This window comes from Apium graveolens, chromosome 7 (genome assembly GCF_009905375.1).
Source record: "Apium graveolens cultivar Ventura chromosome 7, ASM990537v1, whole genome shotgun sequence".
Taxonomy (NCBI): Eukaryota; Viridiplantae; Streptophyta; class Magnoliopsida; order Apiales; family Apiaceae; genus Apium; species Apium graveolens.
The window spans coordinates 92,228,631-92,244,503 of NC_133653.1; positions in this window are offsets into that span (position 1 = coordinate 92,228,631).

Here is a 15,873-nt window from a genome sequence, read left to right on the forward strand (position 1 = left end):
TATAACTTATCATGTCTTCCTCCTCAATGAAAGTGAGGAAGGATTTCTTCTACAAAATGCATTAACCCTTATCCCAATTTACCTTATGTTAAGCAACTTCTCATGAATGAATCATGTATGTTGGATGTTCTATAATTCCAAGTAAACTCTTTTTTAACTTCTTATATTAGAGATTGTTTATTAACAGCTTCACTATTCAAAAAATTGTTATACTACCAACTTTGGTTCTGGATCCCTTGAGACTCTTAACTTAGTAATAACTAGGGGTGCCATGATTTATAAAATCCGACCTAACCGACCCAACTTGACCCTACCTGACCCTAACCCAACTCAAAAAAATATAAGCTGAATTTTAATTGGGTTAAAAATTATTAAATCTGAATTAATTGAGTTGGGTAGGGTTTTACTATTTTTAGCCCAACCCAACCCGATATTAGTAATAACTAGGGGTGCCATGATTTATAAAATCCGACCTAACAGACCCAACTTGACCCTACCTGACCCTAACCCAACTCAAAAAAATATAAGCTGAATTTTAATTGGGTTAAAAATTATTAAATCAGAATTAATTGAGTTGGGTAGGGTTTTACTATTTTTAGCCCAACCCAACCCGATATTTAATTATATTGATAATTCATAATTTTATATGTAAATTGACATTGTGTTACGGTAATATATATTACAATTTCTTAAAAGTTTTTTCCTTAACGACATGGTAGAATAAAAAACTCATGCGGTTTCATAGTAACTGACTAGTTGTTTAGGTCTAGTAACTGCCTGGTTGCATAAAAAACCAATGTTTTTTATATTTTAGATTACTGGAAAAAGTTTTTTCTTGCAGCACTATACTGGAAATTGTGGTCTTACTTACGATTATTTTTTAATTTTTTCGGTAGCTTGTTTTAGCCGATCCAAACCAACCCAGACTGACCTAAATTCAAACTGATCCCCCCCGATAAAATTTAAACCGAAAATTACTTGGATTAAAAATTACTAAAACCGAATTAAATGGGTTGGGTTAGGGTTATACGTCCAACCTGGCTAACTTGACTCGCGGGCCCTCCTAGTAATAGCTTCTCTCTTTATGTCTCCATTCCTTTTTCCCCTGTCATGAATTCTCGCTGAATCATTTGTTGACCAACCTCAAAATCGATGATTCCGTCCTCTGAATCATCTTATTGTTCATAACTATGATATATTTTAATAAGATATTATTCCTCATTAAAGAGCAACCATTTAAATATTTTATAATGGTTTCCACCTCCCTTAGATCCTTACCATGATAAAGCTTATCCGGAAATTATTTACATCTTTTTTTGGGCAACATTATGTATACAATGCTTCCATCTCTTTAAAGAAAGACCAATTTTCGAATTCTTTGCAAAATGGAGGTTATGGATCATTATTAAAAATATACTTAGTGTTATGTGTTAAGTATTATACTGAACAATTTGTTTAAAGTATATCCTAAAAATCTTGGATGCATATTTTCACATTATCTGTATATTATAAATCATAGACAATCTATTATCAAATGGGAAAGCTAGAAGATTAGATTGTCAAACTCATTATATAATATAATAAAGGTTTACAGTCTAAGCAGTGTTAGATAAACCACTAAAACAGCTGAAGTACTATTCAAAAATAATTTATCTTGGCTATTGAATAACACTTGTATACTATGTGTATATTGACATGATCAAAATATTAGAATTTTCTTTTATATTGACAATAAAGAAGAACTAAGATTCTATAATATTATTATTGTCTAGGTTCATAATCTGGATATAGTAACTGACATATATAATTAATGCATATGCTTTGATACATACATGAAATAATTTATTTTAAAATTATAAGAAAATATAGAATAACTAAATACAATGTTAACTTAAAAGAAAATCGTGTCCGAAAAATTATTTGGGAAATGATGTTCTTTTGAAAACTCTTAAAGATAATTATGCATTATCTTGCATGTAGATTTGTTCTTGAATAATTACAAGATTGAGTGGAAGATTAAAGATAAATATATTGATTAATTTAATTGTCAAAAATTAATTTTCTTAATGGAGATGCTATATCTTAAACAAAAGAATTTTAATAACCAAATAATATGGAGCTGAATTAAATAATTAAAAATGTGGTATTAGGAGAGGTAGTGCAAATATTAATTCTTTAGTGGATTAAATTAATATTTAATGACATTGGGCTCGACCTAGAATGTCATTATAAGGCCCGACCTAATTGTCCATGATCCTTGTTGTAGCCTAGATATATTCTCTTTCTTTAAAGACTGAATTTCAGTTGAAAAAAGTTAGGGTTTTGGGGTAGCCGCACAAGAAGGAAGCCAGGAATAATTTTTTCAAAAATTTTAAAGTTTGAGGAGAGTTAAACCTTGGGAGATCAAAGACCATACTTTTCAAAAAGGAAATAAAGGAATACAACATAAGAAGATGAAATTGAATCGTTTACGCCATAGTGATTAAGGTAAGTTATCTATTCGCACCCATTACTTTCTATCATAAAATGTAGCACCACGATTCGATTGTTCCAATATTATGAATGTAATTAAGAGGAAAGGGATGTCCCTCGTTGAGATCATTTACCTCTTTGATTTAAACACCTCAGCATAGGCTAATGAAATCTTATTCTCATATAAGGAAATCAGTTTGAGCTTTCCATTTTTTCAAATCTCCTCATTTGATATCAATCATCATCTTAATGCTTATTAACCTTGTATTCCTTATATTGTCCATTGTTCCTATGAATGTTTAAATCATGAAAACTGAAATTTAAATTTTAAAAATTAGCTAAACTATTTCTTTATAAAGTTTCTCGCTTTATACAATTTTTCTACTATCCAAAAATGTATGTTTAATCTTTTTTCGAAGTTATCTATATTAAGATATAATAACCCAATCAAAGTATAATTTGGTTCAACCGTTATCACTTTATTTTGGTTATTAAAGATAAAATATATTAAATATATAGTCATATACACCTACTAAAGAGAAACTGACCGTACCTGTTTTTTGATGACCTTTGTCCCGAAATATAGATTAACATAATTGAGACCCTAACTACCTATGTAATACGTTAGATTTACTAGCGTATCAATGAATTTGTATTGACTCGTATTAGTGTCTTTAAAAGCCTGCTCGTCTTCCTTGCTTTGAAAGTCGAGTTACCTTCCATCTCATTAAAACTCATATTTACCGGGTAGATCTTCCTCACTCTATATTATCATTTATCAAGATTTGATTGTAATTTTATCCTTCTTTTTGTCACATGGGTAGATGATTTATACACACACACTTTTGAGTAATTTATTTTTTGAAGTTTCCAAAAATCAATGTTATGGATAATTGTAAATTATGATAAGCATTGGTTATTTGTACACAGTGAAGAGAATTACCTCTAATTAAAATGATGTTCTAAATAAATTGTAATGGTGATATACGGTGTTTTGAAAAACTATCTAGAGATTAAATCTCGATATCATCATATAAGGCGTGTTTGTTTGACACGTGATTATTACAAGCGTATATGCAATCATACTTCATTGCTTGTCGCATATAATGAAGATATGTGAGTTCCTGAAGCGTATGTACATGCTACGCTATTTTGGCCACCGCGTCCGATCTACATTTTTGGACCAAACTTATAGCGCGTGGGTTTTTTCGAAATAGCCCTTAAAAAGAGTTAAACAGAGCATTGACCCCTTACTAAAATACTAAATTTTTAAATTACTCTTCTTATCTTCCTAAACTACGAACACACTTTATCCGACTAAACTACAGTCACAACTTCTTCATAATTATTTAATATTTTGAATATTAATATCTAATATCTATATATTCATATAAATATGTTAAAGTTCTTATATGATTAAATAAATAAAATTCAAAAATCTAACCTTTGAATTAGATATCAATTGAATTGAAAAAATTTTAGTTTAGTGAAAAAATTTAAGATAATATAATATTGAGGCATCTAAAATAGAGTTGGTCGCAAGGGTTGGCTCAGTTGGTTAAAGAGGGGATTATTATCCTCTTGGTCACAGGTTCGAATCCCACGGGAGGAGAATTTATGATTATGCCTCCTGAGCCAGAGCTTGTCGCTTTGATGCGGTTTACCTTGGTTCACGTGATTTGCAGGCTATTGCGTGAGCCCGTAGGGTTTACCCAGTGCGCACCCGAAAGGTAGCGGCCGCGGGTTACCTACGATAAAAAAATAGTATATATATACAAGTTTTTTTTCAATTTTGACTCATATTTATACATACATTTACATTCATTAAAATTATATATAATATGTCAAAAAATTGTAAGTACAGCGGTTCAACTCTTGTACCCTTTGCGGGAGGTCATGAGTTCGACTCCCGGCGTGTGCGTGTGTAATCAATTAGCAAATATATATATATATATAATGTAAATATTAACTGAAACTGTAGGGGTTTCAGCCTGTAAGCTTTAATAAAATAGTTTACATAGACTTGGAACTTGTGAGGAAATGCAGCAAGAGAAACGCGGGATTAAGGCCATCTCCAACAATTGTGATCCAAAAATCCAAATTTGGATCATCAACTGATCCAAATACTGATCTAAATTTCTGACCAACTCCAACAATGTGATCCAAATATTTGATCCAAATTACTTTTTACATATAATAATATATAAATAACATATTAAGCAATTTTATCTTAAATTTATCATTTAATCATTATTAACCATTTATATAATATTTCATAAATTAATTAAATCAAAAAAAATAATACACAAAAAAATATTAAAATTGTGCACTTAATTCATGAAAAACACATTTATTGTAATAATTAACTTATGAAATATCATTGATACACACTAATTTTCCGAATTAGTATATTTTTCCCACAAATAATACATCTTTAAGTGCAATATGTGCCTCTCTATTTTTATTTTAAAATTTTAATGAAATTATGTTTTCTCATTATTTTAAGTTTTATTTTAAAAATAAATTTTGTTAACTATCTATTATATTATTTTATTAATTATATAATTAAATAATCAAAAATCAATTTAAAATCTCATTTAAATAACAAAATTATTATTTTATATTAAACCAAGTGTCCAAATTTGGATCAGACTACTGTTCACTGATCCAAATTTGAATTACCATTTAGATCACTTTTGAAATGAAATTTGGGATAATCTGTCCCAAATTTGGATTTTTGGATTACTGGATTTGGCACTAAGAGGCACTAGTTTCTCTGCTATATTTACACACGTATAGTTATAGCAGCTACAATAGATGGCCAACTCCTGCTAAAGGACACTCGAAATGGACTTGGATACTTCATTTTCTGAAAATTTGCATTAGAGTATTCTGAATAAAGCGGTCGTGGCCACCAAACTGGACAATACCCATTTTAACATTTTACTGATTTTTATTATTATTTCATTAAACTGTGTTCTTTTTTTCAATTTGCAAAGTTAACGTTAGAAGGAAAATATAATTGTAATGTTTTAATTATTATTGTAATGTTAATATTGAATATAAATATTATTAAATTAAGCTAATATTGAATTATAAAATTTTATTTGACTATGAATATAACCGTAATGTTTTATTTTATTTATTTAAATTAAATACAAATATATTATAATAAAATATTTATAATTACATATTATAATTTTATAAAAAAATTGAAAGGAAGAATAAAATAAAAATGAAGTGGACCGATGATAAGTAAAAGTGGGCTTATGCATCGGCTTGTGACCACTTTTTGTTAGAAGGTCACTTGGTATTTAGTTGGGAAAAAAATAACCTCACACGTTGGACTGTTGCATCGAAGATTCTTTTAAGACGAAAAGCGTAAAATAAGTATATAATATTTTTCCCACCCCTAATCTTGTAGCCCTAGATAAAAAAGAGAATTTTATTTTGCACCTCTTAACTTTAATCAGGTTTCATTCTTGTAAATCTACTTTCAAAAACCATAGTTTGCATCTATTTTTTTACAAACCCGATTCAACATAGACTTTTATTACTATTCAACCTTAATTTATATAATTAAGGTTAAATAACTCTGTCCCAATTTACTTGTTTAATTTAATTTTTTCACATAATTTAAGTTATATTGACTATATATGTCTGTTAATTATTTTTAAATTTTTATTTTTTTGAATAAAAGTTTAAGATTTAAATTTTAATCACAAAAAAATTGAAAAATGATCGACGCATATATGGTGTCATTACACTTTAACTACACGTAAAACTTAAAACGGATAATTAATCTGGGACCGAGGGAGTAAACATGATAAACCAGGTTGATTAATAAACGCAAAAAATTGTAATTTTAATAAATTTTGATTGATTTTTCTTATAATAATCATGTACGTGTATTTAAAAAATTTCATCAATCAAAATCACCTAAAATTATATTTTTTTTTTGACAAATGCAGAAAGTTCTCATTAAATTGAATATAGTACAGTCGGGACAAACCCCCAACTGTCGATACAACCAGGTGATAAAACAAATAACATACTAAAAATAATTAGATGATTTGTTTCCTGATCGTTTAACACATAGATTTTAAAAATTCTTGAAATTAAAAACGAAATCAAAGACACAAGATTGGATTGATATGATAACAATCTAAAAACACATAAAGATTGGATTTTTAAAGTATTAAAAGAAGGAAATTTATACCAATTTGGCGTTGATATTCTTGTTTCCTGCGGTGGCCATAAGTGAAGGAGATGTTAAAGAAAAGGAATTCAAGAAGGGTGTGACGGTATGGAATAATAGATACAATTATAGATACAGAAGAGATGAAAGGGTCGTTGTAAATGCGGAGGTAAAGAAAACAAGAAAAGTATATCATACCCAACTTTTATCGATGATTGTATAAAAAAGATACGTGTGCGTAAGTATTCGCAGGTATCTCTATCAAAAATGGGAAAAAAAATATGTAAAATAATAATGAATAATATCATCAAGATATCTTATTTTTATAAAAAAAGTGATTTGTTAAGATTAAAATTATAATATTTAATTTCGATTAAATTTAATATATATGTGATATAACCTAATATATATGAGATAAATATGTGATATAACGTAAAATCTCATTTAAAATTAAAAATCAAGTATAAGATATATATCAGTCTATAATCAACTAAAGAATTTGAATCTTGTATAGATTTGTAACAATATGTAGTAATATTATATGTGATCCTAATTTTTTTAGATTCTATTTTTATTCATAAATAACTCTTTTTTTGCTTGAAAATTGGTATCTAAATGTGTTTCATATATTTATAATTGTTACTTAAAAAAGTACAGTTATTTCAAAATAAAATATTTGATCATCTTAATTAATAAATCAGATCAAATTGAACGATTTATTTAAGAAATGATTAATAATAAATATATTAACTCATAACTATAAAATTAAATAAATTTTATAATACAATATCGCCTTTTATAATTTGTGTCCATCAATTTAGGTATTAATGATAATTTTAATACAATTTTTATAAATTAGGGCTATGTATTTTTGTGTTTAACTTTTTTATCTTAATATTGTCTTTATTGTAAAAATTAATATCGAGTAGAAATTCGGTAGATATCACGGGTAAAACGATGGTATATATTATAAAAGTTATTTATACCACTCAACAGCTCTTTTAAGGTATCACCTTTTTACGGGTGTAATCAATACGAACCGAACATTGCCAGACTCGGGTTGAACTCGATTACAAATGTTCGGTTTCGAGTTCGACCGAGGCTTAAATTTCAAGTTCGAAGGGGGGTTGAATGGGTTTATTTTGGAAATTAAAACTTCTTACAAATATAAATATAACAATGTTTGAATAGGATAATTGCAGATAAAAAATATTCAAGTATTTAAACACAAAGTAAATAAACAAGCATGTTTAAAACTTTCTGGTGGATTGTTATTTTCCCCAGAGATATATATAAATGTAGAAGATCTTCGTGATGTAAAAGCACATAACTGCTTACAAGAGTTCTTACAAACTGAACTAGAGAGTGCTTAAAGATATGGCTTACAAATGCTCTCTTATTCTTGCTTATTTTGACTGTGTCAATTCAAGATTAACTCTTTGCTACGTTTGGTTTATATATCACCAAGTTACATGTGTAGTAAGATAAAACATAAGTCTATTATCTAGGTCTAGTCACATGCTTCTTTATTTCTCTGTCCAATGCAATCCAGATAAATATGGCATCTTTGAACGTCCCTATTTTGCATGGAAATGGAAATTTTTCCTGATCTTCATAATCCTGATTACATCCTGCCACATTTCTTTTGTATATAATCAACCCATGTGACTGTCAAGTCAATATCAACTCCTATTTGAATTTGTTATCCATCGAGACTCTGTTGATTATCCGTCGAGACTCTATGGGATCATCCGTTGATTGGGACTTGGGTCATCCGTTGAAGCCTTATAGAAACATCCGCTGAAAATATTTCCATAGCAGTTGACTCAATTTTAATTATGCAAAATTACAAGGCATCTATTATTTATAATTAGCCAACCTATTTTGCATATCATTCTAGTAGCCAACATGACTTATAATATCCTAAAACTTCTAATTCTCTAAGACATTATCTAAATATCTAAATCACATTATTTAAATCACAATTTATCTAAGACATTATCTAAGACATTCTAGTAGCCAACCTATTATTTACTTGTTTTACAATATCAAACTGATAAGATATCTCTTTTAGCTTGACCCAATATCTAAATCACAATTTTTATTATTTCTTCTATTGAATTAGACTTACACGTGAAAATGAAAATTTTCAACCCTTGATGCACAACATTTTTAGTAGTTTTGCTCGATTACTTGATAAGTAACCCTATTCATCAATTATTTTTACATTCCAATCCACTATAAGAAGACCCTCACACAAAACCCAAACTCTTCGGGGTACTTAAGTCTAGGTGGGATACTTGCTTTACTGATAGGAACACTAACTTAAATTCCTCCTTATTATAACTTATCATGTCTTCCTCCTCAATGAAAGTGAGGAAGGATTTCTTCTGCAAAATGCATTAACCCTTATCCCAATTTACCTTATGTTAAGCAACTTCTCATGAATGAATCATGTATGTTGGATGTTCTATAATTCCAAGTAAACTCTTTTTTAACTTCTTATATTAGAGATTGTTTATTAACAGCTTCACTATTCAAAAAATTGTTATGCTACCAACTTTGGTTTTGGATCCCTTGAGACTCTTAACTTAGTAATAACTAGTGGTGCCATGGTTTATAAAATCCGACCTAACCGACCCAACTTGACCCTACCTGACCCTAAACCAACTCAAAAAAATATAAGCTGAATTTTAATTGGGTTAAAAATTATTAAATCAGAATTAATTGAGTTGGGTAGGGTTTTACTATTTTTAGCCCAACCCAACCCGATATTTAATTATATTGATAATTCATAATTTTATATATAAATTGATATTGTGTTACGGTAATATATATTACAATTTCTTAAAAGTTTTTTCCTTAACGACATGGTAGAATAAAAAACTCATGTGGTTTCATAGTAACTGACTAGTTGTTTAGGTCTAGTAACTGCCTGGTTGCATAAAAAACCAATGTTTTTTATATTTTAGATTACTGGAAAAAGTTTTCTCTTGCAGCACTATACTGGAAATTGTGGTTTTACTTGCGATTATTTTTTAATTTTTTCGGTAGCTTGTTTTAGCCGATCCAAACCAACCCAGACTGACCTAAATTCAAACTGATCCACCCCGATAAAATTTAAACCAAAAATTACTTGGATTAAAAATTACTAAAACCGAATTAAATGGGTTGGGTTAGGGTTATACGTCCAACCTGGCTAACTTGACTCGCGGGCCCTCCTAGTAATAGCTTATCTCTTTTTGTCTCCATTCCTTTTTCCCCTGTCATGAATTCTCGCTGAATCATTTGTTGACCAACCTCAAAATCGATGATTCCGTCCTCTGAATCATCTTATTGTTCATAACTATGATATATTTTAATAAGATATTATTCCTCATTAAAGAGCAACCATTTAAATATTTTATAATGGTTTCCACCTCCCTTAGATCCTTACCATGATAAAGCTTATCCGGAAATTATTTACATCTTTTTTTGGGCAACATTATGTATACAATGCTTCCATCTCTTTAAAGAAAGACCAATTTTCGAATTCTTTGCAAAATGGAGGTTATGGATCATTATTAAAAATATACTTAGTGTTATGTGTTAAGTATTATACTAAACTATTCGTTTAAAGTATATCCTAAAAATCTTGGATGCATATTTTCACATTATCTGTATATTATTTATCGTAGACAGTCTATTATCAAATGGGAAAGCTAGAAGATTAGATTGTCAAACTCATTATATAATATAATAAAGGTTTACAGTCTAAGAGGTGTTAGATAAACCACTAAAACAGCTGAAGTACTATTCAAAAATAATTTATCTTGGCTATTGAATAACACTTGTATACTATGTGTATATTGACATGATCAAAATATTAGAATTTTCTTTTATATTGACAATAAAGAAGAACTAAGATTCTATAATATTATTATTGTCTAGGTTCATAATCTGGATATAGTAACTGACATATATAATTAATGCATATGCTTTGATACATACATGAAATAATTTATTTTAAAATTATAAGAAAATATAGAATAACTAAATACAATGTTAACTTAAAAGAAAATCGTGTCCGAAAAATTATTTGGGAAATGATGTTCTTTTGAAAACTCTTAAAGATAATTATGCATTATCTTGCATGTAGATTTGTTCTTGAATAATTACAAGATTGAGTGGATGATTAAAGATAAATATATTGATTAATTTAATTGTCAAAAATTAATTTTCTTAATGGATATGCTATATCTTAAACAAAAGAATTTTAATAAGCAAATAATATGGAGCTGAATTAAATAATTAAAAATGTGGTATTAGGAGAGGTAGTGCAAATATTAATTATTTAGTGGATTAAATTAATATTTAATGACATTGGGCTCGACCTAGAATATCATTATAAGGCCCGACCTAATTGTCCATGATCCTTGTTATAGCCTAGATATATTCTCTTTCTCTAAAGACTGAATTTCAGTTGAAAAAAGTTAGGGTTTTGGGGTAGCCGCACAAGAAGGAAGCCAAGAATAATTTTTTCAAAAATTTTAAAGTTTGAGGAGAGTTAAACCTTGGGAGATCAAAGATCATACTTTTCAAAAAGGAAATAAAGGAATACAACATAAGAAGATGAAATTGAATCGTTTACGCCATAGTGATTAAGGTAAGTTATCTATTCGCACCCATTACTTTCTATCATAAAATGTAGCACCACGATTCGATTGTTCCAATATTTTGAATGTAATTAAGAGGAAAGGGATGTCCCTCGTTGAGATCATTTACCTCTTTGATTTAAACACCTCAGCATAGGCTAATGAAATCTTATTCTCATATAAGGAAATCAGTTTGAGCTTTCCATTTTTTCAAATCTCCTCATTTGATATCAATCATCATCTTAATGCTTATTAAGCTTGTATTCCTTATATTGTCCATTGTTCCTATGAATGTTTAAATCATGAAAACTGAATTTTAAATTTTAAAAATTAGCTAAACTATTTTTTTATAAAGTTTCTCGCTTTATACAATTTTTCTACTATCCAAAAATGTATGTTTAATCTTTTTTCGAAGTTATCTATATTAAGATATAATAACCCAATCAAAGTATAATTTGGTTCAACCGTTATCACTTTATTTTGGTTATTAAAGATAAAATATATTAAATATATAGTCATATACACCTACTAAAGAGAAACTGACCGTATTACCTGTTTTTTGATGACCTTTGTCCCGAAATATAGATTAACATAATTGAGGCCCTAACTACCTATGTAATACGTTAGATTTACTAGCATATCAATGAATTTGTATTGACTCGTATTAGTGTCTTTAAAAGCCTGCTCGTCTTCCTTGCTTTGAAAGTCGAGTTACCTTCCATCTCATTAAAACTCATATTTACCGGGTGGATCTTCCTCACTCTATATTATCATTTATCAAGGTTTGATTGTAATTTTATCCTTCTTTTTGTCACATGGGTAGATGATTTATACACACACACTTTTGAGTAATTTATTTTTTGAAGTTTCCAAAAATCAATGTTAGGGATAATTGTAAATTATGATAAGCATTGGTTATTTGTACACAGTGAAGAGGATTACCTCTAATTAAAATGATGTTCTAAATAAATTGTAATGGTGATATACGGTGTTTTGAAAAACTATCTAGAGATTAAATCTCGATATCATCATATAAGGCGTGTTTGTTTGACACGTGAATATTACAAGCGTATATGCAATCATACTTCATTACTTGTCGCATATAATGAAGATATGTGAGTTCCTGAAGCGTATGTACATGCTACGCTATTTTGGCCACCGCGTCCGATCTACATTTTTTGACCAAACTTATAGCGCATGGGTATTTTCGAAATAGCCCTTAAAAAGAGTTAAACAGAGCATTGACCCCTTACTAAACTACTAAATTTTTAAATTACTCTTCTTATCTTCCTAAACTACGAACACACTTTATCCGACTAAACTACAGTCACAACTTCTTCATAATTATTTTATTATTTTGAATATTAATATCTAATATCTATATATTTATATAAATATGTTAAAGTTCTTATATGATTAAATAAATAAAATTCAAAAATCTAACCTTTGAATTAGATATCAATTGAATTGAAAAAATTTTAGTTTAGTGAAAAAATTTAAGATAATATAATATTTAGGCATCTAAAATAGAGTTGGTCGCAAGGGTTGGCTCAGTTGGTTAAAGAGGGGATTATTATCCTCTTGGTCACAGGTTCGAATCCCACGGGAGGAGAATTTATGATTATGCCTCCTGGGCCAGAGCTTGTCGCTTGGATGCGGTTTACCTTGGTTCACGTGGTTTGCAGGCTATTGCGTGAGCCCGTAGGGTTTACCCAGTGCACACCCGAAAGGTAGCGGCTGCGGGTTACCTACGATAAAAAAATAGTATATGTATATACGAGTTTTTTTTTCAATTTTGACTCATATTTATACATACATTTACATTCATTAAAATTATATATAATATGTCAAAAAATTATAAGTACAACAGTTCAACTCTTGTACCCCTTGCGGGAGGTCAGGAGTTCGACTCCCGGCGTGTGCGTGTGTAATCAATTAGCAAATATATATATATATATATATATATATATATATATATATATATATATATATATATATATAATGTAAATATTAACTGAAACTGTAGGGGTTTCAGCCGGTAAGCTTTAATAAAATAGTTTACATAGACTTGGAACTTGTGAGGAAATGCAGCAAGAGAAACGCGGGATTAAGGCCATCTCCAACAATTGTGATCCAAAAATCCAAATTTGGATCACCAACTGATCCAAATACTGATCTAAATTTCTGACCAACTCCAACAATGTGATCCAAATATTTGATCCAAATTACTTTTTACATATAATAATATATAAATAACATATTAAGCAATTTTATCTTAAATTTATCATTTAATCATTATTAACCATTTATATAATATTTCATAAATTAATTAAATCAAAAAAAATTAATACACATAAAAATATTAAAATTGTGCACTTAATTCATGAAAAACACATTTATTGCAATAATTAACATATAAAATATCATTGATACACACTAATTTTCCGAATTAGTATATTCTTCCCACAAATAATACATCTCTAAGTGCAATATGTGCCTCTCTATTTTTATTTTTAAATTTTAATGAAATTATGTTTTCTCATTATTTTAAGTTTTATTTTAAAAATAAATTTTGTTAACTATCAATTATATTATTTTATTAATTATATAATTAAATAATCAAAAATCAATTTAAAATCTCATTTAAATAACAAAATTATTATTTTATATTAAACCAAGTGTCCAAATTTGGATCAGACTACTGTTCACTAATCCAAATTTGAATCACCATTTAGATCACTGTTGAAATGAAATTTGGGATAATCTGTCCCAAATTTGGATTTTTGGATTACTGAATTTGGCACTAAGAGACACTAGTTTCTCTGCTATATTTACACACGTATAGTTATAGCAGCTACAATGGATGGCCAACTCCTGCTAAAGGACACTCGAAATGGACTTGGATACTTCATTTTCTGAAAATTTGCATTAGAGTATTCTGAAAAAAGCGGTCGTGGCCACCAAACTGGACAATACCCATTTTAACATTTTACTGATTTTTATTATTATTTCATTAAACTGTGTACTTTTTTTCAATTTGCAAAGTTAATGTTGGAAGGAAAATATAATTGTAATGTTTTAATTATTATTGTAATGTTAATATTGAACATAAATATTATTAAATTAAGCTAATATTGAATTATAAAATTTTATTTGACTATGAATATAACCGTAATGTTTTATTTTATTTATTTAAATTAAATACAAATATATTATAATAAAATATTTATAATTACATATTATAATTTTATAAAAAAATTGAAAGGAAGAATAAAATAAAAATGAAGTGGACCGATGATAAGTGAAAGTGGGCTTATGCATCGGCTTGTGACCACTTTTTGTTAGAAGGTCGCTTGGTATTTAGTTGGGAAAAAAATAACCTCACAAGTTGGACTCTTGCATCGAAGATTCTTTTAAGACGAAAAGCGTAAAATAAGTATATAATATTTTTCCCACCCCCTAATCTTGTAGCCCTGGATAAAAAAGAGAATTTTATTTTGCACCTCTTAACTTTAATCAGGTTTCATTCTTGTAAATCTACTTTCAAAAACTATAGTTTGCATCTATTTTTTTACAAACCCGATTTAACATAGACTTCTATTACTATTTAACCTTAATTTATATAATTAAGGTTAAATAACTCTGTCCCAATTTACTTGTTTAATTTAATTTTTTCACATAATTTAAGTTATATTGATTATATATGTTTGTTAATCATTTTTAAATTTTTATTTTTTTGAATAAAAGTTTAAGATTTAAATTTTAATCACAAAAAAATTGAAAAATGATCAACGCATATATGGTGTCAATACACTTTAACTACACGTAAAACTTAAAGCGGATAATTAATCTGGGACCGAGGGAGTAAACATGATAAACCAGGTTGATTAATAAACGCAAAAAATTGTAATTTTAATAAAAATTGATTAATTTTTCTTATAATAATCATGTACGTGTATTTAAAAAATTTCATCAATCAAAATCACCTAAAATTATAAATTTTTTTTTTGACAAATGCAGAAAGTTCTCATTAAATTGAATATAGTACAGTCGGGACAAACCGCCAACTGTCGATACAACCAGGTGATAAAACAAATAACATACTAAAAATAATTAGATGATTTGTTTCCTGATCGTTTAACACATAGAATTTAAAAATTCTTGAAATTAAAAACGAAATCAAAAACATCCCAATCGATCCAAATTGCAGCAGCATCTCTGAAAATAACAACATCGCAATTGACCATATCACATAAAAACTATGGTTAACCCAGTGTTCAGAAACACCAATCGCATAAAATGAGATTGGAGAAGCGGCACCAGCTATGGACATGCCGAAGGCACCCCAGCTATTTACATGCCGGATACCAGCTATAAACATGTCGAAAGTATAAACCCATGAAAGATGAACAATCTTTAGTTGTGAAAGGTGAGCTCTTGTAATAATTACCACCGTCCCAGATCCGATGCAGGCTTTGTAGATCCCCAAAAATATCAATAAATTCGTCCTTAACAGATCCATCACCAGATAAATCCAAGCATGACTAAATAAAAATATAACAAACACTC